Source organism: Equus asinus, chromosome 6 (assembly GCF_041296235.1).
Source record: "Equus asinus isolate D_3611 breed Donkey chromosome 6, EquAss-T2T_v2, whole genome shotgun sequence".
Taxonomy (NCBI): Eukaryota; Metazoa; Chordata; class Mammalia; order Perissodactyla; family Equidae; genus Equus; species Equus asinus.
Genome location: NC_091795.1, coordinates 91,855,551 through 91,883,395, shown reverse-complemented (window position 1 = coordinate 91,883,395; position 27,845 = coordinate 91,855,551). Strand labels below are relative to the sequence as shown.

The following is a 27,845-nucleotide window of genomic DNA, read 5'->3' as shown; positions in this document are numbered from 1 at the left end:
TATTACAGAGCCGTCCAACAACCTTTAGCATGTGTTCGTTTCCTTCCCCAGTGAAAAGAATGAGAGTTCAGCAAATTAAGCATTCTGGTTGGTTGTATATTCATGGATGATTTAGGAGTATCGTTGAAGAAATAATATGGCATGTTTCTGAATCCAATAATAGACATGTTTCATTTTGATTACCTAATTGATTCTACCAAGAAGGAATAAAAATGACTGGAACAAACTGACTACCCAATGCAGGAATAAATCTCAGGCCTTGTCATAATGCAAAATCAACAAATGAAGCACCCGTCTTTACATCCTAAAACATTAGAATGGAAAAAGAACATTTTTGTCTCCAATGTGGCCAGCAAGGAATGAGTGTGCCAAGGTCCACTACCTTTGTGTTTAGAAACTAGTCAATGAGTATTTACTGACTCCTATTTTGTGCCAAACTCTGTGCAAAAATCTGGGGACAAAGAAGCAAATAAGCAAGATTGCTTTCTTCTGAGAGGCTCAGTTTAGCGAAGGAGAAAAGAAGTTAGGCAAGGAGATAAAACATAGTGTTAAATATTGTAGTGGAGGTAAGCAAAAGTATCATGAAAACAAAGATTAGTATGCCCGTGGAAGGGTCCTCCTAACATCACTCGCAGGGTACCATGCTTTATGATGTGCCTGACATTCACTTGCTTTTTAATTGTTACAGCAAAATTATTTGAAGTATAAGTACTGCAATTTACAAATAAGGTAATGGGGACTCAGTTTAAGTAGTTGGCAAAAAGTCACAGAGACCAAAGGAGAGAAGCCAGAATTTGAAACCACTTCTACGTAGCTTTGAAAATTGATTTTAAGGGCACACTGCATCTCAAAAGATGATTCATGAATTTTTAACGCTTCACAATGTACTTTTCGACATGTTACAATAGAATTCTTTTTTAAAAATTTAAGACCTATGTTAACAGGTGCTTGCAGTTTGTTGACTTTTTTGAAAAAAATCAAGTTGTAATCTTTTATTACAAATTAAAAATGAGGTTCTTAAACATCTCAACTTGACCAGTTATGAAACAATTTAAAAACATTTAAAGGTGTATCGAGAAAAACCAGACTGTTTTTTTCTTAGACATGTTTGTCATTACCAAAAGGAGACATCTTTAGGTAAAAATAATAACAACCCCACGCTGCATAGATAACGCAGATGGTTCTAGTTATCTGGTCAACAGGCAAAAAGCAAGCACTTAAGGTCTTCAGCTCCAGTCTTTTGTTCATTTCTTATAGCTGGAATTTCATATGTATTTCTTATTGTTGGATGACTAAACAGGGAGATGGTAAGCTGGCATTTACTCAGCCCCGCCCCTCTCAGCCTCGGGAACAGATGGTGGATCGGCTGCTTTTGTCTCTGCCGTCTTGTGGTTTAGGGTTTTCTGGGCGTCTGCGTTGGTAATTGAAGTTCCGGTGGTACAGACGTTGAGGTGGCAGCTGACCTTGGGTCTCACGTCCTTGATTTTCCTTATTTTCTTCATTGCCGTCCTCTCTAGGCTGTCTTTGGCGAGGAGAGCCGCTGTGGAATCCTGGGCTGGAACCCCGATACGTATTCTGCCTCACTGGTCTACCTTGTTCCCTGCACCCTGCTTGTCAGCACCCTCCATCACTTCTCCTTGCACATGCTGCGTTCTTTTCCCCACTCTCACTATTCTGGTAATTGTGCTGGTGATTGCGTGGAGGAGCCCTGCGACGTGGATAGCGTCTATAATGATTACCCGTCTGCAGCATATTTACTGCCTTGCCCTGGAACTCCAGAGGGCCTGTAACATTTGCCGCCTCCGCACCTTTTTCTCCTTCAACAACATCAGACTTCACAGTCTCTCCATCGCTGGGGTTATTCTTCTTTATGGCAGCCTGGTGTAGAAATGTCTTCCTTGATGTCATTCCTGTTAAGGAAACCATATCCATTTCTTACATTGAACCATTTTACTGTTCCCAAAACCTTCGTTGTGATGGCCTTCTTGTCCCCGCTGGCAGGCGCTGCGGACGTGAAGCCACCCGGGCCGCCGCTCCCTGCGCGGGGCGCGGGGGTCTCTGCCTGGCTGCTCACGGTTGTGGCGTTGGTGACTGGGGCCGGCTGCCACGGCTGCGGCTCCTCCCGGGGTGTGATGGTAACTAGGCCGGCGGCGGCGGTGGGGTGCTCAAGGCTGTCCGAGGTCCGCTCTCCGCTCCCACTACCGATAGAACTCTACAACAGAATTCTTTAATTTTAGTGTGGTAGTTGTTTTCATACTAACTCCTCCACTCCGTAGCTTTGTAACTTTGGCCGTGTTACTAAATATCTCTATGCTTCAGCATCCTCATTTGTAAAATGTGGATAATAACTGTAACTACCTATAGTGTTGTTGTAAAGAATAAAAGAGTTATGTACTATATAGATCAGAGATTGGCCAACCTTTTCTGTAAAGAGCTAGATAGTAAATACTTTAGGTTTTTCAGGTAATGCCATATGTGAATGACTGCTCAGCTCTGCTGTTGTAGCGTGAAAGCAGCAACAGACAACTTGCAAATTAATGTTCCTGCAAATAAAGAAAACTTCACTTGCAAAAACAGATGGAGGGCCTTCATTTGCCAACTCCTGCAATAATGTATGTGCTGATTAAGTATTAATTAATATTATTATTACTATTATATATATATATATATATTTTCCTTTTTTGCTGAGAAAGATTTGCTCTAAGGTAACATCCGGGCCAATCTTCCTCTATTTTTCAGTATGTGGGCTGCCAGCACAGCATGGCCACTAACAGAGTGGTGTAGGTCTGTGCCTGGGAACCCAACCCAGGCTACCGAAGCAGAGTATGCTGAACTTAAGCACTGGGGCTGGCCTGTATTATATTTTTTAAGCGAGAAAAGTTTGGATGCTAAGTACCTTATCCAGGGTCAAACATATAGCATATTTATTAGAGGTGAAGCTTGCATCCGATCTTCTCAATTCAACTCCAGTGATCTTTCCTCAAGGGTAACTTATATACTGGTGATCTTTCCAATTTGTCTATTAAGAACATCCCATCATTAGAGTATGTTTCATGAGAAATAAGTGCATCTTTTCCATTTTAGGCTCCAACTGCTTACTCATTGAGGCAGAAAAACAGGGTTTTTAGACGGAAAAACTCTAATATGTTGATAAATGAAAGATCACTGGGTTTTGCTGACTCTGGAGATTGCTATACAGAGGAAAAGTATAAGAACAAAATTATTCTCACAGCTTTGACTGCTATTTTCAATTAAATCTCAAATAACATGTCATCAAATAGGCCATCACGTGGACTTTATGATCTTTCTCAATTCTATGCCTCTAAACCCTGTGGGAAATGTTTGGAATCTCCACTGATGTCTAGTTATCTTACTCTACTGCAAGCTGTATTTCAACGTCCCCCCACCACTGCTGGCATGTCTTGCCATTCCTCTGAGCATTGCTGTCATTTAGTACAAGGATATTCTTGGCCTTTATCACTAACATCTCATATTTCTTACTTAGTTTTGCTGTTTACAAAGACCTTAAGGTCTTTCAAGTACATTATTTCTTTGACATCACTTACACTTTCAAGGTTGGTTACTTTATACACATATCAACTCCTCTCCAGCTAGTAGGAAGAGCCCATGGAAACCTGGGCCCCATGTGAGGAGATGGAATAGGTGGTGGATTTGCCTTTATGGAGACCTGGGTTTGAATCCAGCTTGTGCTTGGAATTAGCTCTGTGACCATGGGCAAGTTATAGGACTTCTCTTATCTTGCTTCCTTACGTAGAGAATTGAAAGAACATCTATGTCTTCACATTGTTTTAAGGAATACTAAGGATATATAAGATAACAAATGCAAGAACTTTGCTCTGTGCCTGCAACCTAATTTTTTCTCACCACGTATTCCCTTTCTCCTAGTTTGTTTTCTCATGCTGCCTCGCAGAGAGGAGGCCCTTGGAATTTGTTAATTGTTTGACGAATATACTATTAGAGATTTGACCATTTGTTGTGTACTTGATGTTCATAAAAAATGACTTCTTGAATTCTTTCCATATTCTTCTTCTATCTTAATGAAAATATAATAATAAGATAGCTATGGTAGAGAAATACTTGGAATGGTACATATTGTATTATGTGTCTTTTAAGATACATTTTAAAATTCATTCCACTTTCCTCAAACCATTCAATTTTTACACACATCATTTTATTTACAGCAAAACTGCATTATTTTGGTCTTTATGACTAAATAAATAAGTTCTCTAGGTTTATCTCCTCTATTTATTGTTGCAAATTTTTCAAAGCAATTTCACTTTTGCGTTCATAAAAACTCCCTGAAATAATCAGGGCAGGGATTTATCAATCCAATTTCCACACAAGGAAACATGCTGATGGAATCATAGTGACTACAGAAATATGTACAATAAAAGTAGAACTTGGGTCTTCTGGGGCTCAGTTCTTAAAAGATGTACCACTATCTTTGTTGCTGCTGTAAGCGCAAGTCAAGGGAAACATAAAGAAGGTAGAGGAATAGACGTGTTTGTAAAGATAAGGGCTGGATTAAGTGTAGATAACATGCAGTTCTACTTTCAAGCAACCCACGTACTGAGCTGCTTCAGTTTTCTGAGGTGATCAGTTTTGAGGAGGTAAAAAATAGGAATATTTGGATGAGACACAACTAAGAAACACTAATTTCCAGACAGGTAGACAGTTTTCTTTCATTTTTACTACAAATTGTGTAATTGTTTCATAGACATCAATTCCTACTGATACAAGAGAACAGTTCCTAATATAACAAATGTTTATATGATGTGAACTACATGCCAACATTGCGTTACCCGATGAGGTATTATTATTATCACCATTTTACAGATAATAGAATTGAGACACAAATAGGTTAAGAGACTGTCCCAAAATTATAACAGGTAGCTAATAAGCCCAGGATTTGAACCTAAGAATTCTATCTGTAGGGCCCACAGTCTTAACTTCTGTATATTTTGATCCTCTAATAAGGACCTTTATTATTCAGAATCCCCAAACTAATTCTCAGCTCCTAGATTTTTGACTTGTTAATTACTCTGTAGACAATGAGTCTGTAATCTGTGGTCTCTCCTTCCGAAGAGCTGAGCCTCTTGGTTTGTCCCAGTTTCTGAGGAGAAAATAGTTTACTCTCACAGAAGAAATAGTGTGGGATGTAATTAACCCAGAATTTATCAGTTTGAGGGGAAAATGCGCATATTGTCCCTGTGTCTTTTCTTCTAAACATCATCAAACCACTTGAAAGCATGTACTTGAAGGCACCAAAAGAGAAACGACAGATGGAGAAGCCACCCCACCTCCATGAAGGAGGGCTTCCTGAGGGTTCTACTTTTGTACCTTCACCAGGCTACCCGACCCTAGCACAAAGAGAAGGGATGAGACCGTGGAAGGGGGTTCAGTGGTAGAATCAATTCTGAGTTTAAATTCTCTTTTAAAAACGTTGAAATGACCATAGTTTATTTCTCCATATGTAGAATGGGGTTAATAATGGGGAGTTAGAACTGATAAAAAGAAATTGTCTGCTACCGTATCTGGTATTTATAGGGTGGTTACTAATAGACTATATGCGTGCATAGATACAAACACGTTTTCAAGTTTCACCAGCAGGTAAAATATGCTTCACTCAGTTTTTCTGGGGAAATAACAAAGGATTATGGTTAAAAACAGGAACACTGGGGTCAGAAACATCTGAATTTGGAGCTTGGCTCTTCCATTGCCTAATTGTCTAATCTTGGGCAAGTTACTCATCTATTCTCATTTTAAAGTGAAAAAATTAATATCACTTACCACTGTAGACATTACATGAGAATATTTGTGAAGGTTTGGGATTATGCCTAATGCACAGTGAGTGAAGTGTGTGATCTCTACTTACCACCTACAATATAACTATTAAATTCACATTTTAGAGTCAAGAGTTGTCATTTATTGATTTGTAGGTTCCATGTATTCCTCTCCCAAACATTTCTGAAAGTCCTCAGGTGTCCTGGGTAAAATTAAGTTACCTTTAAAAGTCTATGGGATCAGGAGGGGGTACAGGGTGTGGTAAAGCACATCTCATGGATAACCAACGCTCACAGGCAGAGCAGCACTTCTCTGCTTCACTACCCCTTGCTTGAGGAATTCCTCAATTCCATTGCTTGTCTGATTCTGTTGCTTTTATTAGTTTTCCTTAGACTCTTCTTATCTGTGGGTCATTTATGATCCCTGTCTGTGCCACTGCTGATTTAATTTTTCCCCTCAACTAGGGCAGCACTTCTCAAGGTATCTGTGATGAAGGACTAGTGTTTGTTTGTTTTCCAATTCATTAAGTGTACTAGTTTCCTTTATTGTCTCACAGTTATGGAGACTAGAAGTCCAAAATTAAGGTGTTGGGAGAGCCATGTTCTCCCTAAAACCAGTACGGGGGAATTCTTGTTTCTTCTAGCCTCTGGAAGTAAATACTTCCAAATTTTGGTGGCCTGTTGACAATTCTTGGCATTCTTTGGTTTGAAGCTGCAGCATTTCCATTGCTGCCACTGTCATCATGTGGTGTTCTCCCCATGTGACTTTGTCTTCATATGGCATTCTCTATGTTTGCCCATGCTCAATTTTACTTTTTATAAGGATACTAGTCCTATTGGATTAGGGCCCAGCCTAATGACTTCATCTTGGCGGATTATATCTGCAAAGATGTAGGTACTGAGTACTGAGGTACTAGGGTTAGGACTTGGAACATATTTTGGGGGGGGGGACATAATTCAACCCATGGCAGTTGCATGCAAATCTTTTTTTCCAATATCCCATTCAAGGAGACAAGGCCATTGATCATGTGTTTGAATGTCACAGCAACGAAAATGGTTATTAAAATCCTAAACACTATTGATGTCTGTCTCATCTCATCACTGTACGTTAACAGTTTATAGACTGACATCTCAACCCTACTTTAGGAAACATTGCTAAGGGACAAACTGATAGGTGCATGAATGCTAGTTGGTGAATTCTGCATCAGAGCAATGATGTTGGAAATGCTTAATAGATGAGCCTATTCAAGGTATGCTAACAGGATTTATGGGGCTTTGATAAATCCTCCTTCCTTGCCATTCCATGTCTGAATTTCTTCCCTTATTTTCATCTAGGTAACTCTTGCTTGTCTTTTGTACTTCAAATTAGATTTTCTGTAACGCCCCAGGAAGTCTAATTTAGATGTGTCTCCTCTGCATTTCCAGAGCAGCCTGGTATGCTTCTATGCTAGCTCCATAATTATTGATCAACTTGTCCCTCTTACCTTCAATAAGGTGAATTAATTCCCCTGAAGGCAAGACTCATGTCTTATTCTACTGATTCTCCCAAGGTCCTGTTAGTGCCTGGCTCATGCTGCTTGTGTTGTTTACATTAATATGTGGAAAAATAAATCAATTTATTTCCTCTCCTGGGAAAAGTGCTTCCCCTTAGACTGGATGACTTGTCTCCTTTTCACCAGATGTTTGAGCCACCATGGACAATACAAAATTTAGAATAGTAATTTTTAGACTTCTTGTGGACACAAGACTTCCACCAAAGCGATAAGGACCATTGAAGACCTTTCAAATTATGTTTAAATAGATCATATTTTTCAAGACTTATTAGTCTGCTGGCTGGTAAGATACCCTGGAGGCCATGATTATATTTGAGACATATGCTGTGCCCATTTGCTAACATCTAATTATGTAGTACACTAACACCTCTTATTTTATATATTTTATTTAGGATTTAAACAGTCACCATAGCAAAAAAGTAATGATTTCTATCTTTGTCCTCAAATTTGGACAGTATACTATTGTTGGATATTGGAGAGTATATATTACTGAGGTTTTTCATTTTTAGTGTACTGACTAGAGACACATTTGTCTTTATCTTAGGGAGTAAACCTAAAACTCCCCTGAAATTCTGAATTGGTTTTCAGACAGGATAGTTTCTAACGTCAGTGATTCTTAACCCAAGTCCACGGGGGAGCTGTCCATGGGGGACAAGAAACTTGAAGCCACAGTGCCTTGAAAACAGTTGGCATTCAATTAATATTTGTGGAGCTGTATTGAACTGAATGTAATAGACTTGTCTACACTCTGATTAGGCTTTTCTTTTTCTAAAACTAATTTGTCATCATTTTTTATAAAGCAGTTCCTTTCAGGAAGTTTCATTCTAAATTTGTATGTGACCAAAATTATTCTATTCATTCTTTTCAACAGGCAATTATGAGCCATTAAGAGACTAAAAGAATGTACTATTAATCAAATTGGGAGTTGGTTGATTTATCATTGTCAGTTTCAGGTTCACATTTTTCAAGTTTCCCTTTCAAAGGGCACTGGCAGAGGTGAGTACCCTTCTCTTTCCCGTGATCCTATGGTTATAAGAGGCACAATCAAACTTTTGCCGAGGGATCAGGAAGAATTACCTACTGCTGATTGGTTTCATCCCAGCGGGACGTATGATGGACATGCATGAGTGTCAGCACCCATTTTGCAGGTTGTTTTCCACTTAGTCCCAGCTGATAACCTTGATCCCCACTCTGGCTTCCTCCTTCCACTGATTTTATCGACTGAACTGTCAACTGTTCCTGGGAATAGTTTATTTCAACAGAAGACAGTGATTAGAGAAAAATGAGCTTAACACAAGAGGAAGGAAAATAAATGATGTCCTTTTATTAAGAAGCTTGCCATTTCTGATAATGCTAACAGATCTGGTTTGCTTTCTGTGAAAGTCTTGCTTTGCTATTCTTAATTTTATATAATAATCATGTCAAAAGAAATCATTTGAAATTTATAGGAACCTTAGCTTACTTTTGCATACTAATTCCATTCATGAATTACTTTGAAAGTTTTTTTTTAATTGATAGATACAAGTTTTTAAATCATAAGGCAGACTATTGGTGGCTATTTTCTGAATTTTTCATATGTGTAATCTTCTCTTTTTTCTCATCCATCTGCAAGTCTGAATCCTAAATATTCCTTGTGTCCAATAATATGTAGTGCCAGAGGAACATTATTCTGGTGAGTAGCAGGGGATCGTTTTTGCAATCCACTTAGCTCTGGGTTAAGAGGATTTCAAGAAAGCAATCATGAGAAAAGAAGAGAAGAGAAGAGATGCAGTGCTGTTAAACCTTTGTGTCTCCACTTCTAAAAGGCTCCTCAATGTGCTAATCATCTCACATTTCCAATATTGCAACCTTTGCTTTGCTAGCCTGCCTTCATGTCAATTCTGTCTCTCTTGTCACTTGAAAATTGCCATGTGAAAATTGACTTTTATTGCTGCCAATTCACAATTTGTAGTCAGGGAGTGTGTGCGCGTGTGTGTGTGTATGTACCTCTTAGATCCATTCTGGCTTTTTATAAGATAGTGCTATTCCTCTGTAATTACTCATTCCCATTCAACCTCTTTGCCTATCTGCTTCCATTGGAATAGATGGAGAAGGGCATTGTCAGTGGAAGATTTAGACCCAACAAGTCCTAGCTGACCCATACACTTGTACAGATGGTGGCTCTCCCAAGAGGGCTTGGTCACGAGTGTGAAGGAAGCTTAAATCTAACCCACGTTTTTCTTATTAAGTGTTTCCCTGGGATTTTCTGGCAGGAGTGTGTCTGTGTCTGAAAATGTCCACCTAGAATAGGCATCTTTTTATTCTAATTTATGTAAAGGCACCATATAAGCTAGCAGTGCCCCACAATGAGGGCGTAAGATGAGATTCTAGATGAAGAAAGTTAAAAAGTTAAATTATCTAAAAGTCCCCCAATCCTATTTGCATAATGATTCAAATAGTCTGCCTTTGTATTCCTATTGATAGATATTTTTTTGTGATGAGAATAATTTCATTTTTATTAGTAGTTAATAACATCATGTAATTTACATGTGATTTGCATTGTTTATATATTTCAACCTAGACTATTAGAATTTAGTAAACAGATTCCATTAACTAGAATAAATAAACAGCTCTTTGTATGTGATAGGCATATAATTAGGGCATTGTTCAGTTTTTATTTAGGAAAATACTTTTTCAATATCACTAAGTGTAAACATTGCCTTAACTATACCTCTAGACATATTTGCAAAGAACATTAATTTGATTTGTCTTCTCTAAATATCTGATAGTATTCATTTCAATTGATTATGTAGAAAAATGTCCTCAAAATAATCTCTTAAAAAAGACTAAAACTACTTGGGTTTTTATGTAGCTAAAAAATCCAAAGTTATATATATGAAGCATAGATATGATTACATGTAAGAGGCTTTTTTCTTACTTTCATGAGTTTGAAATCCTAGTTGTCTTACCTTACTATAAATAAGCTTCCTCCAACCTTGCCTCAGCAAGATGGTGGAATAGGAGGTTCCTCACTCATGTCACCCCTCAGTAACAATAATTTGGGAGCCATTCACAGACAAAGGTGATTTTGTGGGAGCTTAGGAATAAAGGTAGGAAACATGTGAAAACCTAGTGGAGTCTAAGACTGAGGAGGGCCTTTTCAAGCAGACAGATCCATGCCCCGGTAGCTGACCCACTGACAGTGGTCCCGGCTACAGACACAGAAAGAGTTCCACGCTCCTCTGGACTTGTCTAAAGCCCCATTTGGCTTGGGTCCAACCAGCAGCCCCATACACCAAGAGATTTAAGAAAAGTCACACCTGCCTGTGACTTGGGTAATAGGCACACAGACTGAGTCCTGACTGTGGACTCTAAAGTAGCCTGTGACCCAGCTCTAGCCCCCTATGGTCTGGGAGTCCCTGGAGACAAGCCTGCTGAACTCAAGAAAATATAATAATTGTAAATATACATGCATTTAACATTGGAATATCTAAATACATAGAACAAATATAACAGGACTGAAGGGAGGAATAGATAGCAATACAATAATAGTAGGGGACTTCAATACCACAATTTCATCAATGGATAAACCATCCAGACAGAAAAATCAATAAAGAAACACTGGACTTGAATTACATTTTAGACCAAATATACCTAACAGTCATATACAGCTCATTCCATCCAACAGCAGCAGAATACACATTCTTCTGAAGCACATATGGAACATTCTTCAAAATAGATCATCTATTGGGCCACAAAGCAAGTCTTAAAAAATTTAAGAAGATTGAAATCATATGAAGTAACTTTTCCAATCACAATGCTATGAAACTAGAAATCAATACAGGCGCAAAAGTGGAAAATTCACAACATACTTAATGGACAACAAATGGGTCAAAGAAGAAATCAAAAGGGAAAACAAAGTATCTTGAGACTAACAAAAATGGAAACACCATACCCTCAAACTTACGAGATGGAACAAAAGCAGTTCTAAGAGGACAGTGTATAGTGATAAACATCTACATTAAGAAGAAGTAAGGGTCTCAAATAAACAACTTAACACTATACCTCAAGGAACCATAAAAAGAAGAACAAACATAGCCCATCTTTAGCAGAAGAAAGGAAATAATATAGATGAGAGTAGAAGTAATGAAATAGAGACTAGAAAGACAATAGAAAAGATAAATGAAGCTAAGAATTTTTTTCAATAAATAAAATTGACAGATTTTTAGGTAGACTAACAAAGGAAAAAGAAGACCCAATTGATAAAATTATAAATGAAAAGGGAGACATTATATCTGACACTACAGAAATACAACAGTTCATAACAGACTACTATAAAAATAGGCCAACCAGTTGGATAATCTAAAACAAATGGATAAATTCCTGGAAACATACAACCTACCAACACTGAATCATGAAGAAATAGAAAATCTGAACAGATCACTAATGAGTAAGGTAATGGAAGCAGTCATCAGAAACCTCCCAACAAAGACAATCCCAGGACCAGATGGCTTCACTGGTGAATTCTACCAAACACTTAAAGAATTAACAGCAATCCTTCTCAAACGTTTCTAAAAAACTGAAGAGAAAGAAACCTCCCCAAACTCATTTTACAAGGTCAGCATTAACCTTATACCAAAGCCAGATAAAGACACTACAAGGAGAGAAAATTATGGGCCAATATCCCTGATGAACACAGATGCAAAAATCCTTAACACAATATTATCAAGCCAAATTCAACAGCACATTAAAAGGATCATTCACCATGATCAAGTGGGATTTATCCCTGGGAGGCAAGGATGATTCAACATCTGCAAATCAATAAACATAATACACTACATCAACAAAATGAAGGATAAAAATCATATAATCTTGTCAATAGATGCATTTGACAAAATTCAACATCCTTTCATGATAAAAACTCTCAACGAATTAGGTATGGGAGAAATATAATTCAACATAATAAAAGCCATATGTGATAAGCCTAGAGCTAACATCGTTTCCAACAGTGAAAGTTTGGAAGCTTTTTCTCTAAGATTAGGAACAAGACTTTTCAACATAGCACTGGAAGTTCTAGCCACAGCAACAAAATTATTAGTCAATGGGATAAAATATTTGCAAACGATATATCTGACAAGGGGTTAAGATCCAAAATATATAATGAACTCATAGAACTGCATGGCAAATACAATTAGTAATAATAATAATAATCCAATTTAAAAATGGTCAAAGAACCTTACTGGATTTTTTTTTTTCAAAAAGACGTACAAATAGCGAACAGGTACAAGAAAAGGTGTTCAACATTACTAATCATCAGGGAAATGCAAATTAAAACCACAATGAGGGATCACCTCATAACTGTTGGGATGACTATTATTAAAAAAGTCAAGAGATAAGTATTAGCAAGAGTGTAAAGAAAAGAGAACACTTATACACTGTGTTGAGAATGTAAATTGTTTCAGTCCTTATGGAAAACAGGATGGAGGCTCCTCAAAAAATTAAAAATAGAACTATCATACAACCCAGTAATCCCACTACTGGGTATATATCCAAAGGAAATGAAACCAATATCATGAAAAGGTGTCTGCACCCCTATGGTCATTGCAGCATTGTTCACAACTGTCAAGATATAGAAACAACTTAAGTATCTGTCAAGGATAAATGAATAGAGAAAATGTGATGTGTGTATGTGCATGTGTGTGTATGTATGAATGTATGCGTATGTATACATATGACAATCAAATATTATTCAGCCGTAAAAAAGAAGGAAACCCTGCCATTTGTGACAACATAGATGAACTGGAGGATATTATGCTAAGTGAAATAAGCCAGACACAGAAAGACAAATGCTGTATGATCTCACTTGTATGTGGAATCTATAAAAGCCAAAACTCATCAAAAGATCAAAAGTCGATCTACACGTAAAGTACATCGGTAGTTACCAGGGGCTGGGGAGTCGGGGAAATGGATCATTGTTGGTCAAAGAGTACAAACTTTGAGTTATAAGATGAGTGAGTTCTGGGGATCTTAGAGCATGGTGACTATAGTTAACAATACTGTGTTGCATATTTGAAATTTGCTAAGACAGCAGATTTTATATGCTCTCACTACACCAAAACAGATAAATAAAAGGCAACTATGTGAGATGATGAATATGTTAAATAGCTTGATTGTGGTAATCATTTCACAATGAATATGCATATCACACCATTATGTTGTACACCTCAAATGCATACAGTTTTTATTTGTTAATTATACCTCAATAAAACTGGAAATAAATAAAAATAATTTAATCTATAAAAAAACCCAAACAAACCTTGCCTCACTCAGACTTCACTTCAAATTCCAGTTCAGCCTCTTGCTAGTTGTATGATCTGGCTTATTTACCCTTATCAAGCCTCCTTTTCATCTTTCAATAAATGGAATTTAAAAAATACTTTCATATTTTGTGCTGAGAATTACACGACATAATGCATTTGGCTGTCTACCACGTCATATTACACACTTAATAAACGGAGCTATTAATTTTGAAAGATTTTATTTTTCAAAACCTAGTTGACATTTAGGGTTGATAGATTTAGCAAATAAAAAATGGAGGATGCCCAGTTAAATTTGAAAATTAGGTAAACAACAAATAACCGTGAGTACAAGTAAGTCCTAATTATGATATGGAACATACCTCTACTAAAACATTATTTGTATGATTTAAGTTTCAGGTTTAACTGTGCCTCCTATATTTTATCTGGCAACCCTACTTATATCTCATGTTTTCCATGAGACTATTTCAGATCCCAAATTAATGAATTCAGCAATATTAATTCCCTCTTTCTTCCCTTCTAGCTATGCTTGCACTTACCTAAAACATTTTATGGTGCTTTTCGTAGCCTGTGTCCACCTCCTTGTTGACTTTGCGAACGACTGAAGGATAAATATTATGCCTTATTCATCATTATCCCTCCTCAGAATGAGCAGGTTCTTCCCTTCTCAAACGCTAAACCATGCCCGCTCAGGCCAGTGATTCTAAAGTACTAAATTTACATTCATTCCCCTTTCCTTCATAAGTGAATTTTTTAAAAAACAGATTCTGGAAAAATATTCATTTTCGAGTACTGATACACTCTGCTAGTTAAAAACTTCGTAACTCCAAATTTACAAAACACACGTTATACATTGTAATTTGCAAAAAAGTATTCTTTCCATTTTGAAGATATTCTTTCCTTTAAAATGTTATTCCCTGGTTGATTTAAAATTATTTGACTTATTAAAATTCATTGTGCTCTTGCTTTCCAACACTAGGATAAAGTGAAATACAGCTAGAATACTTTCAAAAGATAATTTATTTGCAGCACCCACTAAAAAAGATCTAAATGCTTTTTAGTCTAAAAAACAAGAAGTGTCTCTAAAGATTTTCAGAGCAAACAAAAAATATTAGAACACTTCTACAGCTGAGGAATATCATGTAGTTTTTAAAAATTCCTTGGAGTGCCCTTATAAAATTTTCAAGAAAAAGCTTAAGCAGAGCATTTCTATCTGTTATAATCCCTCAACAATCTGACTTAGATCTTGTCCTTTTCCTCACGAATAGACTGCAGTCATCTAAGCACAGACATTATTAAGCAACATCCTACGCAGAACTTCTCAATGGTTCCCTGTTACCTGTTCTAAACTGCTCAATGCCAAAACAGAGTAGGGTGACCATACAATCTGTTTTCAAAACTGGAAGATTTTGGGAATGAAAAGGGTAATAAAAACAATTTAAATGATATACTTACAAATCATTATGTTGTATACCTAAAATGCATGTTATATGTCAATTATATCTCAGTTTAAAAAAAAGGTACTTATTGATTGACAAAACAGCAAACCTAAAAAACAGCTCTATTCAAATTCTGTTCTTAAACTAATTTTAAGTAAACAAAAATGTATCCACAATAAAGCAAGTTAAAAAATAAACTTTGTATTGTTTAGAACATGGCAGTAATATAACAGTAATAGTCTTGGAACATACTCAACATACTATAATCAGTTTTTTAGTCGTAACTGTCATTAATTGCATGTTAGTGGTATTTTATTGCCAAAGTACATTTTTTCCATATGGTTTTAGTATTTAAGCATTTTTTTCATAAAAAATTACAATCTTCTTCAAAGTTGCACTTAATTGAAAAAATAATATTTTTTCCTCCTTCAGCGTATGCTTCTCTGCAGGCCATATTCTTAATTGAGAAAATATTATCTTAAAGTGCTGAGATAATTGGTAAGTTCAAAGTAAACTCTATTAAAAGAAGATATTCTCAATTCTATTATTCTTTGTAAGATATACACAAATATTTAGTTCCTAATATGTTCAGGGAAACTATACTTTTGCTTCTATTCAGTGTATCTTTCTTTGAACATTTTTTTATTGCAGTAACATTGGATTATAATATTATACAGCTTTCAGATGTCCTTCGTAATATATTTGGAATTCTCTGTAGATTACATCAAGTTCACCACCCAAAAACGAATTATGGTCCATTACCACACATGTCAGCCTAATCACCCCTTTTGCCCTCTCCCCACCCCCTTTCCCCTATGGTAACATCAATCCAATGTCTGTTGCTATGTGTTTGTTTGTCACTGAACATATTTTTATAAAACAAAACTTGTCAAAATAGTTGTGTCTATGACTTTTTTAAAGGTTCTACCAAATTACACCTTGAAGGATCATTAGCTTTTTAACTTTCATTTTACACCTATACAGAACATAAACTTAACTCTTAAAAATAAGAGTTCCATCAGAAGATTGTTTCTAAGAGTCAATACATTTCAAAATGCAATATAGAATTCAAAACTGAAATCCTCTGTATCATTTTCACTCACAAAATTAAATTTATTCAACTTATTACCTGCTTTTGTAGAGAGAATTTTCAATGTCTTCTTATTTGCAAGCTTTATTTTCAATAAATATAATTTTCTAAAACCATAAAAACTGAAGTTTTTTTGGCTCTTAAAGTTGATATATTCACTTCCTCTTTTTTTAAAAAAATCTCAACTGCATTGGCCTGTCCCCAATTTTTCAGTGTTCATGAGTCATTTGTTGTTGTTGTTCTTCAAATTAACCCCTTAAACATTATCTTAGAGACATACAAGAAAAATAGAAAGTATGAATGTTTGTGATTTCTATGATCGATGCAGTAAGAACAGCTAGATGAGTATTAACTGCTGCCTAACTAACTCTCACAAACAAACATTTATATGTTAGCTACAGAGGGTTTTTTTCCCCTGAAATCTCTTAATTTTCTCTGTAAGCCAATGAATACAATCAGGTGACAGAATTAAATTACATATATGTATCAAGTTTTCTGGTCTAAGGAATTCCGGGGATTGGCTATCATTGAAATATTTTGGTATGCACATAGATCATAAAGGGACTTGAATAATATTCATAATTTCATACTATGTTTAAAGCTGAAATTAATCATAGATATCATCCAAACCCACATTTTATAGATGAAGATACTGAGGATGAAAATTTGAATAGCTCCAACGAGTTGACTCCTAACAAGGTAAGATTGGAAGGCCCATTTAATGCCCGGTCTCTTAGGACGACTTTCTCCTCTTTCTCACTCCTCCTACTCCCCTCATTTTCATGGGCTCAGTCTGAGCATTGGCGTTACCTAAACTACTCAAACTCTGAAGCTGTATAAAGGCTCTGATCTCTTCTTCCTTTCCTTTCTCTCAAATACAAACACTGTGTTTTAATGTGATTTAAACATTTTACCCTCTACTTTTTCCTCAAATTCCTCTTGCATCACTTCCATTCCCAATGTACTTAGATTACAGGGATCATTAAAAGTGTTCTACGCCCTGACTGCATATCCAATGCTTTAATTATTTTTTAATTACAGGTTTGCATGAGATTCCTTACTCAGGGAATAAGGACTCTTCTTCCACAAGGTTGATCATAGCTTGTCTATTTTTTAAATAGCTCTATATGTGATTTTGATGTAAATCCGATATTCTAACCAATTTATCTCCCTATCTTATACTTCTTCTTACTTCTCTTTACATTTTTTGTTTCCATTTTCTTCCAAAACACTTAGAAAACTCTGTCCATGAGACCGCTGAGTGCTAGGCATCTCAAGAAAAAATAAATCATACAACCAACCACTCTGATTGTTGTCATTAAAAATCTATGGTCTTTCTCAAACACTGACTTAAAGTTCCCACTCTCAAATTCCTTTTCTTTTCTAGTAATTTTGCTCTTCTGTCCTCTCAACCTGCTTCTTCAATTATTTAATCGACCAATTAACTACCCAGCATCCTCCCTTTCTTTTACCAGGTGGACTTTTCTCTGATTTCCTCACACCTAGCAGATTTGCATCTGCCCCTTCCTTTTATCCTAGCAGAAGGAGAGAGATCCATTCTTCAAACTAAGACTTGTGCTCCGGGTTCCTTGTTATCCCAGTTTCACAGAGAACTTACCTTGTCAGTTGTCTGCTCTACTAGCCTCTGTCTTCTGCCTCTCAGCGTCCACTGATCCTTCCCAAAGGCATTTACAGATCAGTATGGTCTTTTTCTTCTTAAAACACTGCCCAGGACTAAAACAACCACAACTACTTTTAGTCAGTGCCCCACTCTAGCTTTCATCCTCTCTCTTCTTCACAAATTCTTAAATTTTTAGTGAAATTCTTCTCTTAGACTGCCCCAATAAACTCTTTGATTTCAAATCCTTGTATTTTCCCTTAGTGGCATCTCACCTGCTGATCACCATCCTTTTTCAGAAATTTCACTTTGGTTCCCACGAAACCACTGTCTCGGGGCCTTCCACTTGAAATCCTTTTGTGTATTCTATCTTTTGTTTATTCCACTAAATCTATTAAATCAAAGTTTCTCAGAATACCATCCATGCTCTCTTCTCATCTGTCTCTGCATCTCTTTTCTCTCACATCACCTTTAATCTAATCAACTAAGAGTCAGCCTCAAATAAGAGAAGGTGATTTCCTTAAGGTCAGTGATACACATCTGACATATGTCTTACACAGTAACTAGTAGACCGTCTAATACATGGTAAGAATCTATTAAATGTCTTTTAAATAAATGAGTATCCACTCTGGATACAATGAAGCAACCTTATTTACTATTTCTTTGTAATTTTCTCAAACTGTTGATTTTCTCACTTATAAAATTATTTTGACTGTTTAAATCCTTTCAAGCTTGTCATGAAACTTCAATAAAATAACTTATGCCATGCATTGTGCATAACTGATCCTGTTCAGTTTGCACACTTCCTTTACTCACAACTGAGAGCAACATAGTCCATTAATGTTCAGCTTCATAGAGCAGCTGACCAACAGGAGGGAAGGCAGCTAGGCTGGGAACTGAAGAGACTCGAAAGTGTAAGAAGAGGTGGAGACTATGAGAGCCAGTCATCTTTACATGGAAAAGATATTTGCAGAAGAACAAAACTCACTCATACAGAAATAAAGGATATAAACCATCATTTGGTTTGGGCATGTATTCAACAGCTTTTCTTATAAGACCTAGCCTGTTTTATGGAGCAATCTGGAAAGGATATTAACTATTGATGAGGTATTTAGAGAGCCAAGAAGGTGAAGAAGATAAGATATTGCTGATACGAGGTAGCAGCTGAGTACAATGGTTTTCTTCTTCAAGTCAATAAAAAACACTCAATAGCAGAAAAGTCAGTAATCCGGATTGATTGGAACCAGACCCTGTTTTAAGAAAAACAATCTTAGCAGGCTGAGCAGCTGCTCACTGTGTGTCTTCTTATGGAGGAATAGAGATGAGAGGAAATAGCACGGCCCTAGAAGTGAGGAAATCATCTCTGATTTCTCTGAGACTGTCTCCTAGTATGTAAAATACTGAAATTATACCACACGATTCCAAAGACCCCTTACAGCTCTGAAATCATAGAACTGTATTTCTGCAATTAGCCCCTTCCCAAAGAGTAAGTCTTAGTAGGACTGCCATGGTAGTTTCCTTCACCTTATTCTACTACCAAGGAAATCAATGACGTAGATGTTTTGCTTAACATCAGAGATTAAGGTGATACTTTATTATAAATACCTAGAAGAATAGCTCCTAAATTACACTTATAGCAATGACCTGAATTTTTCCTTTTATTTCTAATAACATGTACATTAGTAGTGTGTTTTATACTTGAAATTTGCTAAAAGAATAGATCTTACCACATGCAAAAACATGGTAACTAGGTGAGATAATGTACACGCTAATTAGTTTGATTGTGGCAATCATTTTGCAATGTATACCTACATCAAAACAACCACTGTACACCTTAAATATATACAATTTGTCAGACGTGCTTCAAAAAAGCTTGAAAAACAAAGAAGTACTATATTCTGGAAAATATCATCCTTTCTTGTAAAGTATTGCCTATAAACCAGTGCTTTACCTGAGCCTTTAATGGCCTTATCCAACTTTCCATCAGGCTAGCAGCTTCTGTGTGTATGGTATGTGATATAATCAGCAGAGTCCAAGTTACTGCCCCACTGCACCTCTGTGGCTATAAAACGCATCCTTTGGGCTGGTGTGATATTGTCTGGGCTCACATGGAACAAAAGCCCTACAAGTCCTCAGATAGTGGTGCTAGCTAGGCCCCGACGACAGGAAAGGCAAAACCATGCCCAGAATATGTGAAATGCTGGTTCTTCTAACACAGAAAATGTCCTGTGTGAATAATTTGCCAACAGGAAGCCTGTTGGTCTTTTGAAAGATAATGTTGTTTAGGGGATTCGGTATTGGTCTTTGCTCCAGGCAGCTTGGATATTTGGTGACACCAGTGGCTAATCAGTCTTGATAAGTGGGAGTTCATATTCTTGGACCTATACATAGCTTCCATGGCTACTTAATATACAAGTCCATTGTACAACGCTGGGGTGATCAAGACAGACTAGTTGAACTTTGATGGCTGTGTCATTTTGTCCACTCGGTTGTGGGGATTAACTGACTTTATGACTTGGTGGGTCTCACAAAGCTCAGCGTATGATGGGCATTTACAGTTGCATGGTCATTTGATGACTCAAAGTGAGGCCCTTTTACTCTAGTAGAACCTGATAGCATGCCAACAGCTATTTTCAAATATAATCTCCGATGCAGTTGTCATGATCTTACTAGGGTTCTAGGAACTTTAGTAGTGTGCTATGATTCTCCCACTGGTGCTTATAATAAATCCTTCAAAACGTCTTTCCCACCAGTGATACTTGTAAGTACCATGGCATCTACTGGATCATATGGGCCAAGCATCAGGGCCACTTGTACCATAGCCTGCATCTACAGCAAAACCTTTTTCCTTCTCTGACCTCTTTTTAAAGCTGGGAAACTTTTATATCACCCAATATATGGTCAAAACAGTATTTCCAGGGTGAAATATAATATTCTACATCAAAAACTGAAAGCAACCCACCAGGAATTGTGTCTCCTTCCTTCTTGTGGGATACGCAAGGAACAATGTGTCTTTTACTTTTGGAGGATATTCTAGCATAACTCAGACCTCTGATCCCCCTAAAAATTTTATTGATATTGGAGGTCCTTGAGACCTGGTAGCATGGTAGCATTTATCTTGCACCCTCTGGAGGACAAACGTCTTACCAAGACCTCTAACATGCTAGCCATTTCTTTCTCATTTGGTCTGAATATATGAATATATAATTTCATTGATATAATGCACCACTATATTGTGTTAAGGGACTATAGAAGGTCTAGATCTCTTTGGACTATATTATGACAGAATTCAAGAGACTTAACAGACCTCTGGGCAAAAGTTGAATTATATACTGTTGTCACTTCCATGTGAATACAAACAGGTTTTAATCCCCTGCCATTTAACCTGAGATGTGATGCTGTTTTGTATTTTGCATCTTGTCTGAAATGGGGAGAATCAATTTAGAGGCTTCCACTTGGCCTTCCTCAATATTGTAGTGCTAATCCCAAAGACTAAGGAGCCACTTTGGTGTTTGTGCTAATAAACAAGTATGTCTATTTGTGGATTGTGTAAATGACCGGAGGATGGGTCTAGAATTCAATGGACCCACTGTGAGCCCAACATTGGGCTGGACTTCATTTATGACTTGACCCCAAAATGACCCCAACTTTCTAATAGAGCAGCCCTGATGATACTTTGGTCAACATTGCTTCTGTGTTCAATAGTGCTGAAAAGTTTGCAGTATTCCTCTTTACCTAAGTACAGTTCATCAAATAAATCATCATAGCTCCTTGGTGGTAACAACTAGGCAGGAATATCATGTACATGTGCAATGTTTCAGATTCTCTCCTCCTGGTGATCCAGTCTCTTCTGTTATCTATCTATTCTGAGTCTGAAATCTCACTCAAATTTTGATACTGAGAAAGGGATCTTACTTTTTATTGGGATGATGGCTTTCAGCCTCTTGATTATCCACCCTTGATTTCTTTTGATGGTACATATTGAGTCATACCTTCTTGGCTGCCCATATATTTTGATCCCAGGGATGCCATATTTTATTAATCATCTCTCACATTTTTAAGGTCAGGCCACCCAGCTGCCCCTCCAATTCTGCCACTCACTGAAATAATTATGACCACGTGGCTTCTGATGGTTGAGTGATACCTCCTGTCCTCTATTGTTATAGTGGTCTTGTCAGACCCACTGCCAACAGAAGTCCAGTTCTATGGCAGCATCTCCTACTGTTAACCTTGGCTTACGGAGCAGAGCCACCACTGAACTTCTAAGTGATGCTATTGCCCCTTACACCAGTGCATTAGATATTGCTTTGGTAAATATCGTATCCTTTGTGGCCACCATGTGCCACTTCTGCAGACTCAGAGGGTCTCTAGGAAACTGGGATTACATTATTTTCAGGAAAATCAGTCTGATGTTTTCATTTCGTTTGTCAGGATCCCATTCCACCTCAGCCAAGGCCTTGACCTTGGCATAGCAAACCTGCCTGTATTAAGAGTTTAAACCTCTTTTGGGCTCATTTATTCTTAAGATTAAGTTCTGGTACTCAGCATTCTCTGCCCTATCACTGTAGGAGATGAGGGCCCCTTTACATGCTATTAATGAAGCCCTCTGAATTTAACATTTAGCTTTGAATTGCCAATTAAATGATCTCGACTTTTTCAACATCTTTTTTTCCTTAGCAATAATTATCTTATATTGTTCTTACAGCTGCCATTTCACCCAGGTTTCTCAAATCCTTGATAAATCACACCAGCCAATGAATTTCTTTCACTGGTATACCATCTGAGTTCACCAGTGGGGATGTTTCAACAATTGAATTGCCACTTTGTGCCAAAGTCAACATGTGTTTTACTTACCACTTGCAATGGGGTCATCTCCCTGGCAGCTGGGTGACAGATGTTCCAGTTCCAAATTTCATCCCATAGCTTCTTTCTTATACCCCTGCCAGTTCCAATCATCAAAATTGAGTCCCCTGGGAAATAGAATCAGAACTCTTGAAATTAGATTCAAAGGGTGTCTTAGTCTGCTCAGGCTGCTATAACAAAATACCATAGGCTGGCTAGCTTGAACTACAGAAATTTATTTTCTCACAGTTCTGGAGGCTGGAAAGTCCAAGATCAAGATTCTTGCAGGGTTTGCTTTCTGGTGAGGTCTCTCTTCCTGGCTGGCAGAAGGCTGTCTTCTCACTGTGTCCTCACATGATGGAGAAAGAGGAAGCTCTGGTGTCTCTTCATCGTTTATAAAGATGCCAGTTCTACCAGATCAGGGCTTTGCCCTTATGGCCTCATTTAACATTAGCCACCTCCTTAAAGGCCCTATCTTCCATACAGACATATGGGGGATTAAGGCTTCAGCATATACATTTTAAGAGAATACAATTCAGACCATATCAATGTGTCAGGCTTTTATACTCCCCATCCATCAATCATTGAATGCAGGCCACTTGGGAATGTGTCATGGCCTTAGAAAGTTGGTTCCTTTCAGATGAGGCAATCTCCAAAGAAAGCTGACAGCTGAGGACTACCTGCCATTTGTACCTGAGTGGCATCCCCTATATGTGCCCCTGGAATAATTGCTTTCAGCTGTGAACCCCTCAAACAAGGCCATGACTCTTTCCTAGAGACAGCCTTCATTCAATAACCGGTTGAGAGGGACCAGTCGCCTTGCCCCAAGTCAGCACAATTCTGCAGGGCTCTCCCATCTCCCAAACCCCTGTAGGATTTCCTGGATCTTTGTTGTTTCTGCTTCACAGCGTCTTCTCTTTCTGCCAAGAAAGACTTTCCGCCTTAGCTCCCTACCTCAGATGCTGATCACTAGATTACTGTCCAGCAAACTTTCTGTATATTCTCTCCCTGGAGAACCCAACCAGTGCCATTGGAAATCAATAAATATACTTTAAAAATTGAGGGATTTTGAAGCAAGGAAGTTTTCTTGGTTGCACTTAGGTCTTTACATACTATAAAATTGCATAAAACTCTACAATAATAGTAGCCAAAAGAAATATATCCACAAAATCTATATTAAGCAGGCAACCAAAATGCCATAAATATAAGATTATAATCACCTTTAAGTATGTATTGTGCAATGGTATCTTTTACGAAATAGTCTTTTTTATGAACCAGCACTTGGAAATGCAAAGTCAGTGAATTGCAATTCAGTGAATCACAAGCTGAAAAATTGAAATTCAAATTAAATACCTTCTCTATTCATAGCCATATATCATGCTGAAAATAATCTATATTTTTACTAGACAAGAATAATTTAAGAAACGCTTAGAGAATTGTTTAACCTAATATTTGCAATCGTGTTATATTAATATTATTAAAAAATTTCTCTCAGATATATCAGACTACACATAGTCACAGCAAAGCTATTCTGCATCAACATATATGCCTCCCTCAGTCTGATGATGAATATGATGTGGATGTTGAAAATTGATTGAACAAGAGTTCAATTCCTTTTCAGCTTCCAAAGTCCAAAGGTCATTGCATGCTGGGAAAATATTTTGAGTTGTTCAAAACTTTCCCATTACACAGAAAAAAATAATAAAAATCACTCAGGTCACCCAAATTCAGTGTTATTTATTTGAGACATATTCTGGTTTAATTCAGTTAGAGTTTTTAGCAGGTAGTATTGTTCAGTGCGTATGAACTCAGACTCTGATGTCAAATGAGATATTGAATTTTGGCTTGTCACTTACCAGTAACCTCCAGCAACTGAATCTCTGTAAGCCTCAGTTTCCTTATCTCTAAATCAGGATTGATCATAATAATGCATGTACCAAAGAGTTGTTTTTAGAATGAAATGAGATAATGGATGTAAAGTGATTAGCAGGGACCCTATCACACCGCAAGCAGTCAAGAAAGGTGAGCTGCTGTTATTATGGCTTCTATTTACGTGTTGGAAAATAAGTTGTATGTGAAAGGAGCTTTGGAAACTACAAAGAATTATGTATAATTAAGGGTTTGTTAAACTACTATCTCCCAAGCCATAGCTCCTTGATTAATAATGAGAGCTAGTCTCTGTCCCTGTGCCAAGGGCTAATATAATTATATAGTAGTAATCTTCACAGCAGCCTTCAAATTAGACTTCATTTTCCCCTTTCTATGTATGAAAGATCTGAAAATCAGAGGAGTAAATGATGTGTTCAAAGTCAAACACTTGGCACATAATGTAATCAAGTGCCAAATTTATGTTTTTCTGAATTCAAAGTTTGCAGTTCCTTCCTTATACTATAATAGCTTTCTAAGAAAATGGTAAGAATAATGACAATTAACTGCATTATTCTCTAAAAGCGGTTTCAATGTCAACATTTAAAGATGCTTTAATTGGTGAATTTCTCGTGCCTTACATTCTCATGGCTTAATCTCAGAAATTTTCCACAAAGGGAAGTTATAGCTCGCATGGCTTTGTGAGTTTTTATGCCGTCAAATTAATAATGTCCATGTTCTTAATCTCAAAGTTGCTGGCAATTTTGTGACTCATAATAAGACACTAAACCATCCACTGGCAAAATACCAAAAATGATGAAACTTGGGTATTCATAGGTCTCTATTTTCAACACAGACACTTTACATGGTTTGCTGGTAAAATAGCAAATAAGAATTTAAACGTAGTCGTAAGAAAATAGCACTTTCTTGGTGTTATCTTTTCTGTTTGGCTTCAAGAGAAAGCGATTGACTGAGGAGGAAACAGAAATAAGGTCAAATATACCTGCTTTTTATAAAGGAAGGCAGAAATAGGAAAGTAAGAGAGAAGAAACTTTTTGAGCATTATCTAGAAGTTGGCTCACTGTAAGTCAGGCACAGGTGTTTTGGCAGTTTGCTGTAGGTAATGAGGATACCTGGCACCTACATAACTGTTAGAGGCTTCTGCCAAACTAAGATCCTGAGAGAGTCACGTATTAACATTTTACAGACGCAATTTATACCTACCTATTATCAATCTCGCAACAACTCAGGGAGCTGGATGGTAATAGCGTTTTCTTCTGTTTTTTAAAGAAGAATATAAGGCTAAAAGAGGTTAATATTTTTCTGAGTCACAAAAATAAGGGTTAAAAGAATAAGTAATCTCTCTCTCTCTGGGTCATATTCTGGATAAATCTTTACTCTAAAATAAGACCTATTTCTCTGAATATAATGACAAAGAGAATGGGCCAATCTAAATTTTCATGTATTTCATTTATATATATCTATCTATACCAATACATATCTACTTATTTGAAAAAGTCCTTGAAAACTCTAAAAACTAACTTTATTTAGATTCCTTCAATCCCGTTAGAATTTATGTTTCATCTACTCTTTAGCTCTGGATATGTAGTGTAGTAAGACATAACACAGAAGGAAAAATTCAATAATGACTAACAAAAATTATATATATATTTGGTATGATGTTAACTGTTAATTATTCTTCACTAAGTACTAGGGAATTGGTGAAAGTCTTACCTAGGAGTCATCAGTCATGTTTCTGCCTCTTGATTTCCGTTAGAAAATGCATAATCTTTTGTTGTTCTATTTCTGGGGCTAATGCTACACATTCTGTGATTTTATATAGGACTTGGTCCAAAGCTGTTCTTTTACTTCTTGCTAACAACACTAATTTCTTAAATTAAGTAGGTTTTATAGTCTCTGTGACTATCAGTCCATATCTACAAATTAAATTTCAGGCTTTCACTTTAGTCCAGTAACTGTACTTCCAGATCCTGCTTTTTTCCAGCTGTCTCCCCTGAAATCTGCATCTTTTGGGTTCAGCTCAGCTCTTGAATCATTCATGACTAATGCAAGCATTATGTTAGGAGCCGTGTGTCCCACAAAGGCTGGGTCCCAAATTAATGCTGTCTTCATAGGAGTTGAAGTGTGCTCACCTTGCCTTTATCCTCTACTGTGCATTGCCCTTTTGGCAAGATTGATTGGACTTCTCTCTTGGTTACATGCATAACCATTGCCTTCTTGAGATGCATGTTCTTGTATTAGGGCTGACACCCAGTCCCTGGCTTAGGTTTGTTCCTATAACCTAGAAAGGCAGATGCCTATCTTTTATAACCCCAGTTATCATCTGTACTTTTGCTGCCAAAAAGCTCTTTACCCAGAGTCACCATGCAATTAATCCCTGTGAACTTGAATATCTGCTGTTGTCAATATTTCTGCAACCATACCCATCCTCACATTTCACATGGAATAGAGCATTTATTTTTTAATGTCAGGTTAGATCATGGTTACTCCAACCTTTTGGAGAAAGATTTTAGGCTTCTGATTCTCCCTTTGGTACTAATCCCAAATGCATGCTAGACCCCACATTCAAATTCTCTTTCTATTCATGCCAACATCCTTCCTAGTCTCCAATTTTGGTAATTTGAACTAAGCTGCATAAAAAGTTTGAAAATTCCTCTTGGGTCGTTTTAATAGCAGGTCAAATCTAGTAGTGGAGCAGAAGAATCCGCTCTGCCCTTTTTTCCTGTACTTTCCCAGATCCATCCCAGCTCCCTGATTCTTAACGCTCCATTAGTGAAAGGATAGATAGTTGATGATGATAGATAGACAGAAGTCGACAGACAAAATCGTTTTCTTTGTGTTCCATGAGAAAGCTAGTTTAGAAAACAAATAAATAAAAGTTCTCTTTGCCCTTTGTAACTCTATTCCAAAGAGGCCCTCTTTCATACCGTAAGCCCACTGGATGTTCTTTATCATTTCATTTTGCCTTTGATGCACAGCAAAGATTCTTCTCTCTGGGGATGGAATGATTGTCAGAACTTTATAATTCTCCTGCAGAAATTCAAACCAAAGTATTAAGAATAAAGAAAAAAAAGGGTCGCCCTGTCTTCAGGGAACTTAAGATATACTGAAGTAGACAGTAAAGAGTGAAAGCATGACTGTCCATTAACACCAGGTATCCTTCAGATTTTTGTGAACTTTATTTTATCTGTCCTTACATTGATGTATATTATCTTGTCCTTATCACACGTGGATCCAGGATGGACCTGACAAATGCCCTGAGGAAGGAAGTTGACTGCAGATTGGTGTTCCAGTAAATGGAACACTATAGTGTGAG

General features: G+C 37.1%; 1 pseudogene; it reads right to left on the bottom strand.

Moving 5' to 3' along the window:
• Window positions 1-1,319: 1,319 nt before the first annotated feature.
• The window catches only part of LOC123286410 (Y-box-binding protein 1 pseudogene), a 41,743-nt pseudogene continuing 15,217 nt past the window's right edge, over window positions 1,320-27,845 (bottom strand).